Source organism: Odocoileus virginianus, chromosome 15 (genome assembly GCF_023699985.2).
Source record: "Odocoileus virginianus isolate 20LAN1187 ecotype Illinois chromosome 15, Ovbor_1.2, whole genome shotgun sequence".
Taxonomy (NCBI): Eukaryota; Metazoa; Chordata; class Mammalia; order Artiodactyla; family Cervidae; genus Odocoileus; species Odocoileus virginianus.
In genome coordinates this window covers 62,899,706-62,919,482 of record NC_069688.1, presented here as the reverse complement: position 1 = coordinate 62,919,482, position 19,777 = coordinate 62,899,706, and the positions used below count along the sequence as shown (strand labels likewise).

The 19,777-nt window shown below is 41.6% G+C and overlaps 1 protein-coding gene across 7 annotated transcripts in view; it reads left to right on the top strand.

The window, feature by feature from the left end:
- The first annotated feature begins 216 nt into the window (after window positions 1-216).
- The window catches only part of RALYL (RALY RNA binding protein like), a 782,895-nt gene continuing 763,334 nt past the window's right edge, over window positions 217-19,777 (top strand). Inside the window, exon 1 of one of the 7 annotated variants that reach the window (XM_070477450.1) lies at window positions 217-306. The gene's annotated coding sequence lies outside the window, so the exon portion shown is untranslated. Of the gene's footprint in view, window positions 307-676; window positions 967-1,770; window positions 1,863-1,961; window positions 2,159-19,777 lie in introns of those variants that run through there. The other 6 variants (XM_070477455.1, XM_070477449.1, XM_070477453.1 and 3 more) reach the window with 6 other exon arrangements.

Here is a 19,777-nt window from a genome sequence, read left to right as displayed (position 1 = left end):
CCAGTGGCGCCCGGAGGCGCGCGCGCGCGCGGACGAGGCCGACCATGCCCGGTCCCCGAGCGAACGGACGATGGGGACCCCCGCCCGCGGGAAGAGACCTGAGACCCGACTGCCTAACGCGGAGATTTCGTTTTGTCTTTCTGACGGCCGGCGTGCCCGGCAGGAGAGATGCCCTGCTTACTGCTGGCAGTCAAGGCCCCTGACAACGCCCCCCGGTAGCGCGCCGAGCCAGGCTCCCCGAGATCCGCGAGGGGGGCGCGCAGATCCGGGGGGCGAGTGGGGAACCGCAGAGGCGAGGGCAGCTGGGTAGGGATCGGGCGAGAAATCCGGGGGTGCGGGGGGGGGGGGGCGCAGTGGGTGCGTTCGATCGCGCGTTCACAATGAAACTTCTGGAGAGAGGTTGGCATCTCTCCGCAGGTGACCACCCTGGCGTGGAAAACAGGCGAACAGAGGGAAGCGGCAACCGAACAACAAGTTGGAGGTGGGCGGCAAGTTGGTGGCCTCCTCCGGGGCGTGCGATCGGCGACCCCCAGCTGCCCCAGGGCGCGCGCTCCCCGCCGTGGGCGGCGGTGCCCGGGCCTCGCCAGCCGCGGCCGGCCCCGCGCGGCGCCCCCTCTCGCCGGCCTTGCGTGTGCGTGTGCGTGAGCCCCGCGCCCGCGTGAGCGGCACCTGCTCGTCCGGGCTCACAGCGGAGCCGCCTCGCCGGGAGCTGCCGCTCGCGGGCGCCGGGCTCCGCGCTCCCAGCCGCCGCCGCCGCCGCCGCCGCCGCCGGAGTGGGGCTCGGCGCGCCCCCCCCACTTGGCAGCCCGGGTCCCCCCCGGCCGTGCCTGCGAGTCAGCCCGGCTCCGAGTCACGTGTCAGTGCCCGAGGCAGAGACAGAGAAACACGCGCTCCAGTCCTTCTTCCACCGCCATACTGTATTTTATCCTAAATCTCATTTTTATTCCAACATTTTACTCCCGTTCGGTGAGTACCTTCTCAGGGGCCTTCTTGTCCTCTTCTTCTTCTTCTTCTTTTTTGGTTTTATTTTTCTCCCCCCTTTGTTTTTGTGTTTTTGTTTTTTCTTCTTTTTTTTTCTCCACTTCTTTGATTATTGTTTGCATTTGGGAAAGCTGGAGGAGCATGGTTTTGAGCCTTTTCCTGAATCCAAGTTTTTCTAGCATGCGACGGTTCTGTAGACGAGGCGCTGCGTCTGGGAGTCCGCGGCCACGGTTCCCGCGAGGAGCGACTCCCAAGTCCAGCAAAATGTGCAACTGGTTTGAAGGAAAAAGCGATATGAAGTGTGGTGCCTATTTTTCCCCCCCTTTGTAAAAATAAAAAAGCATGTTTCTCTTTTTTTTTTGCATACCCTTTTTCTGAAAAGATTTTTGTATAGGTGGGATCTTGCGGCAGTGTTTACAAGTTTGTGGGTTTGCGATACTGGTACAAACCACTGAGCAAAGACATGAATTTTCTTAATTTTTTTTTTGTGTGTGTGCTCTTTTTTGGAAGCCGGGGAGAACAAATTCGTTTTTGTTTTTGTTTTTTTCTCCCCTACTTGTTTTTGGGAATGATAACATGAAACTTTTCTTGCAGCTGGTTTCTGGGATTATTTTTAAGCAAATATTTTTTCCCTCCTTTAAATTAAGTGTGACTTTTGCACATCTGCCTTTTTAAAAAAAGAAACCCGAGATCATTTTATGAAGGATATCTATCTATATATCTATATTATCCCTTCTTCCTCCCTCTCCCCTCCCTGTAAATCCATTTTCAAATGATGGCAGTGGAAGGTTTTTCTGGAAAAAAAAAAAAAAATGAAGTGCGGTTTGGTTTCCTTGTCAACGGAGGATGAAGTGAACAGCTGAGCAGCTCGCACAGAGCAGGTACTTGGTCCCTTTGGAGGCGTTTCCTGGGTTTGCAGCGGCAACTCTCGTCCTGGCAAAGAAACGTGTGTGTGTGTGTGTGTGCGCGCGTGTGTGCGTGCGTGTGTGTGTGTGTGCGCGCGTGTGTGCGCGTTCGCGGCCCGGGGCAGCGTCCGAGCCCGCGGCGGGGAAGCCGCGTCGGGAGCCGGGGGAAGCCCGGGTCGGTGCCCGGCCTGGGCTGGCTTTTGAATGAGCGGGAAACGCCGCCCCTCGGTCGGCGGGAGGAGTCTGCGCCCCGGGCGGTGCCGGGCGGCCCCGTAAGTTCTCCGAGGGCCACTTGCGGAGCCGGAGGGGCGCGGGGCGCGGGCGCGGGCCGGGCTGGGGGCGCCCGGGAGACCGCGGGACGCAGCGGCTGGGCCGTGTCCTCCGGAGAAGCCGGCTTCAGGCCGAGGGCCCGGGCCCCAGAGCCCAGCAGATCCCGGGGGTGGCTCCGGATCGCGCACCGCGCGCTGCTTCTCTGCCCCGAGTCAACCACGCACTCGGTTGTCCCTGCCTGTTTTGCCCGTTCGCTCGGAAGCTGTGGCTTTCTTCCGCGGTGCTGTCTTTGGAGCGTTTCTTTCCGCGGGGTGTTTCTTGCTCTGGTTTTAAGTGCCTGGCGTCTTCCAAGGTGGAGGAGATCGCTACTTTCCGTGATGCTCAGTTGGGTTTCCTGTTGAGGATGAAAGCTCCAGTTTGCATGAATGAGGCTACACCCGTAGGATGGAGTGTTAAAGGGACAACGTATTGTCCCCCTTTTTAACCACCTGATGGTGGTCGCGAAGGGTTTCCCCTGCGAGCCGGGCAGAGGACCGGGCTTGGGGTCCGTGGTGGTGGTCACGCGTTCCCTTGTGTTGGTGACATTGCACAGAGCCCGCTGTTGCATTTCTGTGGAGTTTGTATGTTACGATCGCCGCGTTAGGTTCCCGGGGTGATCTGGTACTGCTTCTTGGAGATGTACCACGGTTGGTAATAAAAAGCTTTCTCTGTACTTAACACAGTGACAGAATCTGTTGGAAAACGTGCTGTCCAAACAAATTTTGTGTTATACTTTAAATCTTCAGTCTGGAGGCCATTGTTTAAATGGTTTGATTCTGGAGTGTAGAGCTTGGATTCTGTTAAAATAAATATGAGGCGAGTGGAATAACTTACTTCTCAGATTAAGTTTCCTTCTAGGTTATCTATAGGCATAAAAACTAAATCCAACATACAGAAGAGCCCATAGCAAGCATGTTCATGACATACGCTGTGGCTTTTTTCAAGCAAATATTTAAGTCTCTAAGCTCAGTTTGTGGAATGAAGTTTTATGCCTGTGTTTCTTTACTCTTTGTGGTGCCGGAGGACTGCAAGTCATCATTTATCTGTAGCAGGTTAAAAATTATCATAATATCTAGAAAGCTATGTATTTTTAAATTCATAATGCATTGTCCCATTTCAGAGATCTTTGAATGTAGCAATGTGTTACTCTTGTATGTAGGGTAGCTTTTCTTTGTTAAGAAAGTCCTGTTGCATTTATATAAAAAAGATAGTTTATGTCCTGTGTGTGGACCTCCAGACTTGATATTCTGAAAGGCATAGTTCTAAGATTTGACACAAATATTATGTAATAAAGCTTTAATTTCTTTTTTTGGTTGTGGTAAGCATGCTACTAATATATAGTCTTTCATGTGGTTTAAACGGGGAGCAAATCATTTAAAATGCCATTTGCAACAGTCTGTGTTTTTTGTCACTTTTATCATAATAATGTATTATGTAAGTAGAAATGCTCATTTATGTAAAAATGCAAGACAATGCATGTGTATAATATTTCTTTGTAGACACTGTACGTCGTCTAGTTCTTTTAGATGAGAGAAACAGTGAATGAGCAAAAAAAGCTTGAGTAATCAAACCATAATTTTCATTAAGAGGATCACTTGCTGCCCTAAGGTGGGGTAACTGTATCTTAAGGCCGGTACAGAATGCAGACAGTACTGTGTGATATTTCCAAATGAAATTGGAACCCTAATGGGATGGAAGATATTCATAAGGTTTCAAGAGGGAACAGATATGTAGTTGTGCTTTGAATTCTGTAAATAAAGATCATGCTAAGAGCCTTTAGTCGTATTAGGTTTTCATTAAATATTGCTTGTTCAGTATACTACATACTTATGTTAAATTTCTATTACGTTGAAATTTTGAAATTTCCTCCTCCTTAAATTATGCTGGGGATTCTACAACTCTGTGTTTTGGTTTAAAATCTTTGAATATGGCTTCCAAGATTTAGCACCGCCTACTGGTTTCTCATGGAAAAATAATATTCTTAAATTCAGAAAGCAACACACTTTGATTCTGATCAACTTAATCATGCAGATTACTTTTAATTGCTTACTGACAGCAAAATAAATATTTTGCTGCAAGAGAGAGGGTTTGGGGTGAAGGTAGAGGATGAGGGAAAGAAGACACATAAATTTAAATTGGCTACTGGACCACCAACTGACTTTAAGTATTTGATTATCTGAATGCTACAAATAAATAAATCACACATTTAAAGCAGTCTTCTACATTTGCTAGAACTTTACTAGGAGGTGCCAAAATTTGGACATTTTGAAAATCCTGGTTTACTGCATTAACTTTACATTGTATGTCCCACTTTTCAACATTGTAGGAAAGAAAACCCTAGTTGGAGTTCTGTCTTGAGTGTGTGGTCTGTCCAAGAATTTTTAAATGAAGAAATTGTAATAATAAAGATAGACATTTAATTGTTTCATATTTTTATCCTTACATGATTGTAAGCTAGCAAGGAGCATGCTAATTCTTTTCTTAGTGTGGATGAAGCAGCCACAGTGTGATGCTGGTATATATAAGGGGCAAAGGTTTCAAACACATATTTATAAAGGCACGCTTTCAACTACAAAAGATATATTGCTTTTTTAAATAAAATAAAAAGGATAGTTTATTTTTTCTAATTGTAATGAAAGATTAGTGGTTAAAAGAGCTACCAAACTTGTGCAAACCAAGGATGCCATCAGAATGTGAAAATAACAGGATACAAAAATAATGCACTACATCTGATATACAAAAAAATTATATTTTCCTAGCTAGAACAACCACATGCTATGTGGATAACTGTTTCCTAACTAAAACAGTTTTAAAGCAGCTTTTTAAAAAAGAAGCTAGTGAAAAAGTGTGGAGAAGCTCCCTGTATCTGAAAGCATTTGACTAGAGTAAGAGTGCGGTCATGCTTTGCTTACTGTTTACTGATACTGTCAGCAACTAATTATACAGTGCATCACATCAAATAAAACTCCACACTGGAAGAAGTCGATGTTCAGAATGGTTTGCATGCTAAAAAGGAAATATTTTACTTACAATTTCATTTTTCCTCCTCTCTGAGTTTTGAAAATTTTATTTTTTAAATGTAATTAGCTGTGCCTTAAAAAAAATACAGCTGTTTCATTTTTTTTTATCACATTGCCACTAAGAAAATTCTATTTTGTGTATAAAAAACTAAGGTAATGATGAAGTTTATTCTTCAAGTTGTCTATGGAGTTCTGCAAGAAATTAAAATCTAATTAAAAAAAATTCCTTACTGGTCTGAGGTTGTTGTTATTATTTTCTTATTGTTTCATTATTATTTGCTACTTCTAGTGATATGCACAAATACCTTTCCAATCCCATTTTCATAATTCAGTATGACGTTTTAATAAATTTCACTTGCTGACAGTGGGGCAACAAACTTTCATGTTAGTGACAAGGACGGTTTCACTGCGATGTGATTTTGAGAACAAGAATTATTGAAGAAAATGTAAGTAATAATTTGACTTTGGAACGTTCCAAAAACTAGTTACATATTTAGCAAGTCTTATAAAAATGCCTGTTATCACTCTTCTTTTTATCATTAAATTTTGGCAGGTAAAATATGTACATCTAACCCTTGTTGTCAGCTTTTAGTAGTCTTGCTTCTTCCTGAAGCTTTTTAGATTTTCAAGAAAATATTGGGGGAGGTTCATTGTTTTGTTAGACTCATGTTAAATAGCACACTGACATTGTGGAAAATGGATTTTGTGCTTTTCTAATTCTCCCATAAAATTAAAAGTCTTTCACTTATGATGCAGTTATTCTGGGGCTTCATTCTGGCAAACACAGAGTTATTGATTGCTTTTTTCTTTTCATTCCTAGACAGAGAGAGGGTAACAGGAGAACTTCAGTTCATTTAGGATAAATGTCTTCTGGACTGTCTCTGGAGACAGTGAAGCTGGGGTCAGGACTGCAAGATTTATTTCTTGGGCCATGTAGAAATCTAAATGAAGAGAATTATAGCAGAAATCAGGGGAACCCTACCCAGCTTTTCTGAAAGGTGCAATGAAATGCATCATTGTGTACCTTCATACTTAAGAAAAACTGGAGATCTTATTTGCATCAGTATGTTTCATAAAATCACATCTGACACATCAGTTTATCTACCTTGCTTAGAATAAAGTAGTTGAATATTTTGTCTAAATTTCAACAGTGGAAATTAATTGTGTTCCTACATCATCCATGTATTTAGACAAAATATTTATACACATTTTGATAGCCATATGCTAAGTTACAACAGGAGCAACATATTTTTGAGTCACTTTGGAAACTTAACAGGCTGGAGTAGGGAAAGGCTATTTTCCATTAAATCAAGAGAAAAGGGAAAGAAAAGTAGGACTAACACTTCCCGAGGTCTCCTTCCTTTCCATGAGTAGGTGATAGCGTCACTATTTTACATTTTGGGGGAAACTGAGGCTTGGAGAGATGTAATTTGCTCAAGTCTCCATGGGGACTGGAGGGACAAATGGTGGGAATGTCTGAATTCGCACTCCGCGGCCCTGCTTCTGTGCAGGGATGCTCCACTTGTGAAGATGGACATCTCTGTCTGTTTCTTCTTCTCAAGATAAAACAGCTGCTGTCTGTGTGTTCGCGGCCCCTTATTTTAGATGGCTGTATTTTGGCACGTTTTCAGCACTGAGCGCTGCAGTCAGAAACCCCGGAACATTTGCAGAAAGACCCTTACTGGTGCTGAGGGGTCTTCGAGTGACCCGCGTCACGCAGCTCAACAGGACCGCGGGCTTTCTGAGCAGACCCGTCCGGGCCGTCTGTGCGAGGCGCTCACGCCCCGCGGTCAGGACCGAGCAGACGGCGCTGGGTCCCCGGCGCTTGTGCCGAGGTTGCGGGCAGGCACGCGGCAAATGTTCAGCCCCAAGTGCAGTCTCTACTCTGGAAGGTTCTGTGGTGTGAGGCGGAAGATTGTTCTTTTACGCAAGGAACACTGAAGAGCCAATTCCTTCATGACACAGCCCATCTGTAAACACGGGTGTCTCTTCTGCCTGCCAGCATCTCACGGCCAACGCCGTCATCACCTCGGGATTGCACTGTGACACACGCCGGTGCCAAGCTCCTTTTACCTGTTTGTTAATGACGTAGAACACACACAACGGCAAGATGTTCTTTTAGGACGCTGTTTTTAGCTGCTTCTTCGGATGTGTGAAAAAGGGTTCCGTTATTAAATAATGTCCTTGGAACTTGAAGAAAGTGAGTATTTTTCAGTAGAGAATGGGAAACAAACTATGGTGGAGGCAGTGTGAATGAACACGATGAAATGGATTCCAGAGTCGGTGATCAGTCGACTCCTCCACACCCTGGATTTGGAGGCCAAGGCGGGGCGGGGGCGGGGTTACTATCAAAAGCAGCTTTTGAGTTTTAGAATGAAAGAAAGCAGGAGAAACTAAGAATATCTAGGAGGCGGCCTGATTTGCTTGGGGGTGGGAGAAGGGTTCCGTTTTGGACGTATCACTGATAAAAACTTCCAGTATTAACCTGGATAGAATAACTGATGTGCAATTGAAATTCAGATCTAGAGCTGGAAAATATACTGAAAGCTAGAAAAAGAGGGTACAAGATTATTGACATTAAAATTCTAGGAGGCAAGCATCTGGGAAACACCTGTGTTTTCCTGAGTGGGTGTAGAGGAGTCTGCTTCAGGGCAGACAGAGAGAGAGGAGGACGGCCACTGAGCCTTAGGGGTGGGTGGGTGTGAGTGTGAGTGTGTGTGTGTGAGTGTGTGTGTGTGAGTGTGTTGTTGAGCAAGGCTAATGCTGTGTAGGCTGGAAGGAAGGTGGGCCCTGAGAAAAAGGCCCTTGAATCTGTGGTTAAAATCCATTACTTTTAAGAAGAAACTCAATGAATGATACATATTACACAAGTGAGAAAGCATGCCATGATTCTGGGTATGGTGTGACATGTCACATCAGGAGGTCAGTTCCCAAGACTGTATGTCACATTCGTGTGTGTGTGCATTTGAAAATGTAACATAGCTCAACAGGAAGATCAGTAAGAAGGTTATCTGCAACTAGGTAAATTGATTTTAAATTACATATAGAAGAAATTTTAAAAAGCGAGAGTAGCTAGGACAGCTCAGGAACAGAAAGGTAAAGAGGGGTCTAAGCTGTCAGTTATTTAAATATACTGCACATGCTTTTGAAGTAGGTTTACAATACTGTAAAGTAATTAGCCTCCAACTAATAAAAATAAATGAATAAAAAAATAAAAAATAAAGTAGGTTTACTAGCTGGCTCCTTAAAAGGCTTCCAAGCAGTATCTCCAGAAGCAGTGAACACATCCAGTGCACAAATCATGGTTTCTAAACACCATTTCCCATTCAAGGGGCCCAAACTCTCTGGAAATGTGGCCGATTCTAAGTCTAGGCAGAAAAAGTACCAGATGGGCCTGACTTCAATCACTGTTCCGGGAAGCGAGGACATGCTCTCAAACAAATCAGGTTGTGTAAACCTCATGTGCTAACTGTAATGGTAACCAGGAGCTAGCCTGAAGGGCCTCTCAGTTGCCAAAATCAGATAAATTTGAGCATCAGTGGTTGTTGGTTCCCAAAGGATGTGAGTCACTCAGTCCTGTCTGACTCCTGGCGATCCCATGGACTGTAGCCAGCCAGGCTCCTCTGTCCATGGGATTCTCCAGGCAAGAATAGTGGAGTGGGGAGCCTTCTCCAGGGGATCTTCCTGACTCAGGGATCAAACCCGGGATCGGCATTGCAGTCAGATTCTTTGCGGTCTGAACCACCTGGCAAGCCGCAATGTCAGGTGAAATTAGTAACTGGCCCCTGGACTGGGAGGGCGAGTAGAGACTGTGGAGAGGCAGACGACTCCAGCGTGGTGCGTGGCCGTTTTATCATCAGGACAACTTAGGTGCAAGGCGTGTCTTTGGCAGCTGCAAAGCAAATCGATTTCTGTATCTCCCTACCTACCAGGAGCTTAAAAGTTTGTTCAGGCCTCCCCCACTCTCTGGATGGCCATGAAACCTTTTGCAAACTGAAATGGTGTAAAGTGAAGAAGCAATCACCCCAGGACACGTCTTGCTAACAGATGCATAAAATAAGTCGAGATAAAGCACAGATGCTCTTACACACAAGTGAAGGCAGAGGGTCTTACTGCTGAGATTCCACGTGCAGTTCCTGGGGAAGGAGCTCGACGGGGCCCCCTCTGCTCTGGTCTGTTCCGCCTCTGTAAAGGCTTGGTGCAAAATAACGAGTGCTGTTTTCGCTTCTCGCTTTTGTGCATAAAATGAAAATCCTCTTTGGATTTATTTCAGTTAGTGAAATAGGTACTAATGCAGGTCTTTAGTAAAAGCAAAGTGGGGGATTACTGTATAGAAGCCTTCATGGGGTTCAGTTACCTCTCCTCCAGTCAGGGTGTTCTCAACAACACATGGCTCTCTCGAGACTGAGCCCGTGAAGGGGCTGGATATTCATCCCAAGGACAGCAGAGGGGACAGGAAGCCTCTGACTCTTTGGGTCCCACTCTAGGGTCACCCAGTGGTCACATGCCCTCGGGGAGCTCCTGCAACAGGAGTGACTGTGACAGAGAGTGCAGCATTGAAGGAAGTCCATGAGCCCATTGTGATAGTCTAAGTTAAAGAAATAAATGATCTGACAATAATTAAATTTAAATAAATGGTTAGCCTGCTTTTTAGGAGGAACTCTTGTCTAGTTGATGAAAGACAGCTCTTCTTTACAAAATGTGTAAGTTAGTATATCTAGCAAATGGTAGAATGAGAAAATTTCTAACTCCCAGTGAAATAAATGATTCAGGCAAGAATCATCACCAGGTGCTAACACTATTGGTTACAAATATTTTGAGGAGTAATGTGTTCTCCTGGTACTCAAGGTTACTTATTTTTTAAACATATTTTACTTATTTATTAATTTTTTGCTCTCGGGATCTTCCTTGCTACACGTGGGCTTTCTCTAGTTGCGGAGAGCAGGGGGTCCTCTTTTTGAGGTTCTGGGCCTCTCATTATGGAGGCTTCTCTTATTGCAGAGTTTGGGCTGGAGAGCCTGCAGGCTTCACTAGCTGTAGTGCGCAGATTTAGTTGCTCTGTGGCATGTGGGATCCTCCTGGAGCAGGGATTAAACCCATATCCCCTGCATTGGCAGGTGGATTTTTCAACACTGGACCACCAGGGAAGTCCAAGTATTGCTTCTTAATTGCATCTGGCATTTACCTTCTTAAGCAGCTGCATGATCAAACCCGGCATCGCTAATAGACAGCCCGACGCCACGAGCCTCGGAGGGATGCACTCTGAAGTCATCATTATCATTTGTGAGATATTCTTGACGGAATGTTTGAGCTGAATCTAAAACCTGTCTTAACAGAGGATGCGCACCAACTCAATGGACATGAGTCTGAGCAAGCTCCGGGAGAGGGTGATGGACAGGGAAGCCTGGTGTGCTGCAGTTCTTAGGGTCACAAAGAGTTGGACATGACTGAGTAACAGAACAGAAAACCTGTTTAGGCTTAGTTTCTAATTTACAGAAAAATATAGGGAAAGTAGAACCTGTTAAACTGAATGAGGAAATACACAAATTCACAGGGTATAGTACTTGTTATGGAAGATACCAGACAGGTGGCCTAGTCTCTTCAAAAGACATTGCTATTGTGGGGAGAGTTTTCTAGATTAAAAGAGACTAAAGACAACCAAGTACAGTTTTTGGAGATTTGTTTGATTTTGTGTGTGTGTGTTTTTGTTTTTTTGTTTTTTTTTTAACAAAAGGCTGCTAAAGATCAAGTAAAGAATATGACTGCAAAGCAGGAGACCCCAGTTCTATTCCTGCGTCTCAAAGATCCACTGGAGAAGGGATGGGCTACCCTCTCTAGTATTCTTGGGCTTCCCTAGTGGGTCAGCTGGTAGAGAATCTGCCTGCAATGTGGGAGACCTGGGTTCAATCACTGGGTTTGGAAGATCCCCTGGAGAAGGGAAAGGCTACCCACTCCAGTGTTCTGGCCTGGATAATTCCATGGAATGTATAGTCTACGGAGTCGCAAAAAGTTGGACACGACTAAGTGGCTTTCACTTCACAGAAGATCAAAATTGGGTTGAATTGGGAAAATTTGCCCATGGGCTAGCTAATAAGTGATATTAGGAGATGCATGCTGAATGATTTAGGGATAAATGCCATGATGTCTGTGGCCTAATTTCATGAGTCATGGTAAAATGCATATGTGTGAATGTGTATGTATGTAAAACATCATTTGTTAATAATTTTTGAATCCAGGAAGTGACTATGTAGGTTCTATTGTATTATTTTTTCAGACTATTTGAATATTTTCAGTAAAAGTGTTGAGAAGTCTGTTAGTTGCCATTGAGAAAAAATAATGTGCATATTAGGGTTAAATAGAAGCAGAAATCCAGATCTGAGTTTCAGGTCCCATGGGGCCTTTGAAGATATGAGACAAGAAGTAAATTTAGTTCAGCGCCAATTGTAGAAATGAAATATTATTCAAGGGAGTAATGTTATTGGTGTCTGTGCTTGGCATGCTGTAGTCCCTGGGGTCGTGAAGGGTCAGATATGACTTCGTGACTGAACAACAAGAACGGCGTTGTTGGACGAAGGATGTATTTTTAAGCTATAATAAAGGAAATATGCATGTATATTAATTTCTTTCAGAATGGAATCTCCTTAGCTAGAAGAGATAGAGGTATCGCGGAAGTGGAAATAATTTTCAGGGGCAGATTTCAAGATGTTCTAAGAAGGTTGGTATGATCAGTGGTAGCACAGGAAGACTGGTTACATCTTAGAAGGACGGGAGTTGGATCAGTTTGTTAGTTAGCTCAACGCCTTGTTTATCAGCCCTGTCCTGGAGGATGGAGACTCAGTGGTAAATACAACTAGTTAAGGGCCCTGTCCACAGGGAGCTTACCATCTAATGATTAGTTTCCTCAGATATACTCAAGGTGGTAGGTTGAAATTAACTAGCATGAGAGTAAGAATTTAGGGAATGTAGCAGAGAATATTCAAAAGATCCATAAAAAGACTCTACAGCCATAGGGAGGAACTTGGCAAAATTAACAATTTGTTGTTACTAGCTGACACAATTGCATCACTCTCTCTGGCAATAGAAAATGTAATCTGAATGGGTCAAGCAAACAGTTAAGTTTTCCTTAAGGATATTAGCAAGGCCTGCATGATGCAAAACAGAGAGCTGTGCTTTCTAGATGTAGTGTGTATTTCATGTCAGAGTGATCATAAATCTGGGCTGGGGAAGGAGATGAGGAGACTAAGAACAGAGAAGATTTGAGAGCCTGAAGGTCAAGATGTAAACCAGTAGTAGTAGGTTCACTGGTTCTAATAGGACGAAAGAGGTATAAGGATGGATGGTTTTGATCAGAGAATGTTGTATTTCCAGATTGTGAAAGTGGAGCAGAGTCAAATGACATGAACATGTTTCAAAGTTTCATGGGCATGCAGTTAACTGAGGCAGATGTTGCTGAGCTTGAGAAGTGTTGTGAGAAGAAGCTGAGTGTTGAAGGGGTAATTTTTAACACTTTTAAAAAATTCATAAGGGGATGACAGGGAAGAAAGTGAAAATGAAGACCGAAACATGTGCTAAAAGGATCAGTGACATTCCTGGAGGTTTATGATCAACTGACACCATAAAGGAATTTCTTTCTTTTGTGACTGCTGAGATTTTAGTCTTTTGGAACATTTTGAGGAGAGATGTAGATAAATAGTGTGTTTATCTCATTTGCGTTTGATTAGATTTTTAGATAATAGAGAAATACATTCTGCAGCCGAAAGATGGTTGCAGAAAAAATGGATACTGCGACCAAAAGTTCAGTGTTACAAGGATGTCCCTGATCAAAACCAGAGAAAAAAACATAGGCTACCACAGCTAGTACTTTATAAACAAAGCAGCAAATGATCCCTGTTGAAAAGAACAGTACATAGTGTCTGTCTGGTATTATACTTCAGTGTCCAGTTCACACTTTCCTGTTTTCATGAGGAGTCCAGTTGGCAGGTAGGTCGACTGTGGCTGCTGCTGTCTGCAACGGCCACTGCCTGAGCCCCGCTGTCAGATCATCCGTCCTGGACCAGACTGATGGCCGAATGCTTAGTCCTGTTGTGCCTCATCTTTACAACAGCCTGGAGGAATTGATCACTATCCCAGGGAGAGATCGGGAGGAAACTGAGGATCAGACAAGTGACTTGTCAGATGTCTCAGAGCTGTCACGTTGCTGAGCAGAGACCTGAAACCCCAGACTTTTTGGACCCCAAACTTGTCAGCCCACTCCGGTATTCTTGCTTGGAGAATTCCACGGACAGAGGAGCCTGGTGGGCTGCAGTCCATGGGCTTGCAAAGAACACTTTGAGTTACACCCCCGGGCCTTATTTAAAATATGCAGGAAAAGAGACGCTCTGACGTGTACATGGATAGATCAGTGACATTTTGTCACAGACACACAACAGCTCCCTATGTATGGAAGACTTAAAAACTCACGGTGCATACGGTGAGAACTGTGCTGCAATACATGTTTCAATTCTTGTCTTCTTAAGAGTTTTCTGTAGTGTTTTGCTCTAGACATAATTAGTGAGATTTTTGAATACTTGTTCATTCATTTAGCCAATCCTCACTGGGAATCTACCATATCTAACTCATTGTGTTTTAAGAGATTAAAGAAGTTTAAAAGCAAGACCAAATATTGGACCTACTCTCATGAACTGACCATCTACTTGGAGAAGGAAATGGCACATGTGAAAAGTGACAATGCATGAATTATTAGAATTCAGAGAAGTAGCAGCGATTAGTTATGGTTATTTAGGTCATTAAGACACTTGCAAATTTTGGAATGGAGTGCCTGTCTCTTCTCAGTGACTTGGCAAGGTCCTTGGGTTGGGAGATTTGACAGCACTCTCTTGACATTGCTATCCAAAGTCAGGAATATATAGGTGTGTGCAGGGGGAATGTGTAGCAGGAAGAGATCAGAAGCCACAGAAAGGTTTAGAGAGGGCCATCTGGAAAGAAAGTTGGGAGATGACAGGAATCCTGGGTTTTTGAGGAGACGAAGATGCCAGCAGAAAATTAATGTCTGAAACTTTGTATTTATATACATATTAGGCCCTAAAATTGAGCCCATTGTTTGGGGGAATGAACTTTGTGTTGGAATACTTTGAGATTATTCAAAATTTCAAGTAAAAATATCTTATTGGATTCTCAAAGACAGTAAAAACTGTAAAACGAGTTGAGAAATGCCTTGCTTTTTTCTCTTTCAGATGGATAATAATACAGCTTTATTAATAATTTAGTGAACCAATAACATGAGAATATGTTAATTTCTGAACTCTTCCCATCGTGTTTGCAGTCTTTTTTTTTTTTTTCAGAATCTTTATATTTTCCTTCCCTATTCCTGACCTCTCTCCTGACATTGTTGCAGTTCTAGAAAAGAAAAATAAGGAAGAAAGGAGAGAGTAGAAGAGGGAGGAGGGGAGAGAGAGGAAGAGGCCGCTTAGCAGCAGTGACAAGTGGTCTCCAGGTCAGCACTGTCCAGCCACAGAGCATGCCTCCACACACAACTTTACGTTTTAAAAAAGACATTGAGAAAGCAAAGATGAACAAATCAAGCTAATTTTCATAATGTATTTTATTTAACTCAGCCTATCAATATGCAATTATTTTTTGAGCAGACTCCTTTTGTTCTACTAAGTATTTGAAATCCAGTTTGTGTCTTATAGCACAGAACTAGCCAAGGTTAAAATGTGGAGTGGTCACGTGTGTGAGGGCCTGCCCCATAGGGCCACTCAGATCGAGAGAGGTCAGAAGATCTCAGGACAGTGTCATGGTTTTGAATTCCTTTTGACACCTTGCTCCTTACCAGAGATTAGTCAAGACATAGTGTAAAATACTCTCTGATTGTCTCAATTTTAGCTATCACATTTTATTTTGAAGCTGAACCGAAACACGTTGAAGTTCATTTTTACTAAAAAGTTATCCTAAAATATGGTCAGCTGGCAAAGAACGTCAATATCTATCCAATACGTATTTCCTGAAAATTTACTTTTTAATTATTTTGTGTGTCATGAGGTATGACATAATGTAGAAGAACAGAGCTTTCAGTGTAGGAGCTTGCTTTAAGTGGTGACAAATTCCATAAGAGGTAAAAATACATTTCTGGGATAAAATGGTTAAAATGGTATCTTATTCTATATTAAATGAGGCTTAATTTTTCTAATTCCACTCACAAAATAGGTTTCTTAATACAATGAATAAAGTCAAACCAGGTTTTGTGGGCTCTGTGTAGAATTATGCATTAACTGAGACACCCCAAGTTTGTATAATATCAAGCAATTTGTATTGACTCCGAGCTTTAAAGTGATTTAGTATCTTTGGTTGAAAGATACTAAATTGGTGACTTGTGAGTCACCAGTAGTTTGAAATTACCAGGTGGGAAATATGACCATTGGGTTTTGTTTTATTATCTCTCATTGTTTCAGAGCAAAGCATGTATTTCCCGTTTAGGTCTTTCAGGTGTGTTCTTGTGTAAGCGAGGGCGAATGTTACTGTGAGCGCGTGTAAGAAGGTGGGGGAAGGATTGTTTGATGACAAACATCTTTACAAAATGCTGTTAGGAATCTAGTTGCCGTGTGGAATCAAATTTGGCGAGTAGTTCTCATTATTTTTGCCCATTTATTGGATACCATGTCTCTGTTTCTAAAAGATTCCTGATATTAAATTTCTTTGTGTTACTATGAGGTGGACTTCCTGTTTTTGATATCCATGAAAGGACCTGGAAATACTCAAAGTGTATTAATGCCAGGTCTTGGATTCTGAATTTTTGACTGAATATGCTGTGGTTTTGGTTCAGAAAACTACAAAAAATCATTAATTTCACAGTATTAATAAACACATGATATTTTTTTCCCTTCATATCAAAAATACTCTTGTGAATTTAGTATCTTTATTCATCTGGTGTGCATTATTGGTCTAGCTATCAGATCTTCAATTAGGGGAATATTCCTTAGTTCCTTTTGATCTAAAAAGAAGCAGTTTAATGTATCTAGCAGGTACCAAAATTCAATAATCTCAGATACGTTTATAGCATACTGGGAGAAAGGATAACTTTGGATTTGTTACAAATGAAAATAAGTGGTGTGGCCTTATAATTTCTTTTAATATTAGGAGTGAGCAGTTTGATATAGAACATTCGGTTCAGTTCAGTTACTCAGTCATGTCCAACTCTTTGCGACCCCATGGACTGCAGCATGCCAGGCCTCCCTGTCCATCACCAACTCCCAGAGCTTGCTCAAACTCATGTCCATCGAGTCATTGATGCCATCCAACCAATATGAATAGAATATTATTCATTCTTAAAATTCAAATTTTAAATTTTATGCTCTACTAGATGATTTTTCTCCAAATAACTAAATTTATGTACATACTATAAATATATAACTTTTTAAAATAAAATTTAAATATAAATGCTCACAACATCTTAAAGGGAAGCACTGTTCTTATAATAGTGTTGATGTTGAAATTTTAATCACATTCTAGAGAGAAGATTCAAAATTACATTTGCCTCCTTATTTATATTATTTGGTATATACCCTTTCAGTTTTTGTTTAAATAACTAATGATATAATTTATAATATTACTTGTAATTATATGATACATTATATATTTACATAGTTTATATATAATAACCTCATAAATGTTTATATGTATAATCCATACAATTATTTATAGTGAAAACTTTTCCCCACTTAACCATATACTTTAAGTACACTGTCATTAACTATTATTTGCAGCCTAAGTTTAATGGTTGTATAGTATTTCATTGTAGTAAAGTACTTTGCCATACCCCACTGTGAATATTTTAGTTGGTTATTTTTACTTTTGTTTTGATTGTTATTTTAAAGAATGTGTATTCCCATATTTCCCTCTTTTTGTGTTTGTTTTATTTCAGGGTTGTAGGATAGTATACTTTTGATTTATATGAATTAATATACTTTTGGTTATACTTTTGGTGAAAACACATGTCTAGTCTTTCATCTGGTGTTCATTCAAGGAGTTTGTGTCCTTATCCAGCACAGGCAGATGAAACTGACTGGGCTGAACTTAGTTACAGATGAGATAAAAAACAGAAATTAATGTATAAGTAGTGTAAGATCTATCAAAGGTATTTTTCAGGAGCAATTTTTACAAACCATAGATGATAACTCTAAAACCTAACCACCAGTAAATAGTCTATGTAATTGCATTTTTAAAAAAAAAAAGGTTTTTTGGGCTTTTTTTTTTTGCATAGGCAAAGACCTTTTGAACACTTAAATTTTAGAAATTGCCAAACATTTTAGAATTTAAAATTTAAAATTCTGTGTTGTTTTTTTCGTCGCTGAGTTGTGTTTGACTCTGGAGATACCATGGAATGTATCCCGCCAGGATGAGATTTCCCAGGCAAGAACACTGGGGTAGCTTGCCGTTTCCTTCTCCAGGGGATCTTCCTGACAAAGGGATCAAACCTGGTCTCCTGCACTGGCAGGCAGCTGCTTTAGCACTGTGCCAGGGAAACTCCACTGGTTTCCTAATATTTTCACCACGCATACATGCATATAGTAAGTTTTGAGTACTGCAGTGGCTTATTAAGCACAAATAATAGCACTTTTTAGTAATATATCATTCACAGGTAGGAAGTTCTTGAAACATATTAACTTAAAAATACTATTTCATGGGAAAAGAGTAGAGACATCAGTACTTTTTGAAGTTGAAAATTATTTCCAACAACACAGTAAAGGAATATTAGATATTTTCAAAAGGAAGCGGATGGAAATGAGAAGGACACCTATGGCATCAACCTATTAGTGAGGGGAGTGGGTTTTTTACCTGCCGTTGGGGCAGTGCCTGGCGCCTTGAAATTTTTTTCTAGAGAGAAGCTGCTTGTATCCTCCTCTTGAATCCCACAGAGTTGCCAAGAGGAACAGCGTCAGCTGAAGAGAACCGGGACCATTTGGTGTACTGTTATTTATTGATTGATTTAATTTTTTGTCTGTTGTGTGAAGCACAATAAAATTCTGGAAGGTACAAGATGAAAATGGAAATTTTCTCTGAAGATTATCCTAAACTAATTTTAATTGAAGTTTTCAAATGCTTTTATTTCATTTACTTATGGGTTAACTAGGGTTTTTTCCTATCACATTGTTGAGGACAACAGTCAAAAACTGTGCCACTCAAAATATAGTTTGTTGCCTGCTGGTTGCTAGCTGGGCACAGGAAATTGAAACTTCCTATTGATTTTACAGAATAGTTTTATGTCTCATTGTATGTCTCTTTTTATTGTTCCTTATTTTTTCATTTTTTTAAATTGTATCTTAAAAAATATTGCTTTGCTATTGGTTGGGAATGATAAAAAAAAAGGTCATTCACCACAAGTTGGCTTCAGAAGCACTGGTACAAAACTTAGCGCATTGTACTTATGCATTTTTAGTCCTTTCTAGATTATAAGCTTCTTAAAAATAAAGACTATAATTCAGTCACTCACTGACTCACATTCACTCATTCATTCATCAATACTTGTCGGTTGACACAGTGTTAGTTACCAATATGTGTGTTAGTCACTCGGTCATATCCAACTCTTTGTGACCCCATGGACTGTAGCCCACCAGGCTCCTAGGTCCACGGGATACTCTAGGCAAGAATGCTGGAGTGAATAGCCATTTCTTTCTCCAGAGTTACTAATATGCGTGATAAATAAAGCATTGTCCTATGCCTCAACGTCTCCAACTACTGTCTCTAGGAGAGTGGCTGCCCCATTGTTTGTAGATCCAATAAGCATTCTTAGAATTGCTGTACGACTGAAGTAAGTAAATATGTGTGTGCGTACCCACTTGCAGTGTTTCTGGCTTTTTAAACTTGGAGCCGTGTGCTCGGTCGCCCAGGCGTGTCCAGCTCTTTGCGGCTCTGTGGACTGGCTCACCGTGCTCCTGTATCCGTGGGGTGCTCCACGCAAGGCACAGGAGGGGCGGTCTGTGCTCCCGTTTGTTTTCTGAGCTGGGGTATGTCTGTCGGTAGATGATTCTGGTATTTTCTCAGATCTTTTGAGTGAACTCCTGAGAATCAGTCTCTGTATATTTTTCTTTTCTAGCTTCAGATTAAAATAGCTAGAATAATATTGATGAAGTAAAATCTATAAATAATATCACATGATAGTCTCAAGATATTTTTTCTTACAGGAATTATATTCTGACACATTTGGTTCATGTTGAATGTATATAAACTTTCATTGTAACTCTGTGTGTTATTACTGGCTACAGCTTCTACCTGTTTATTTTACATAACCCTGATCCATATCAAGTTTACCTGAATTATCTGTTTGTTATTTTCTTTCACAGAAATGTTATCTCACTGTAATGTGTTCCCAAAGTACCAGAGTGACATTTTGCTTTTTTATAATATTTGGTAATTCTTAAAAATATCTTTTTTGTGCATGCCATATGTTCAACTGCTGTCTCAGATTTCTTCACAGAGAAAGATTATGTGGGTATTTCCAAAATCATTTCCAAAAATAATTTACTCTGAAAACATAATTTTAGTAAGCAAAAAGAGTATTCACTG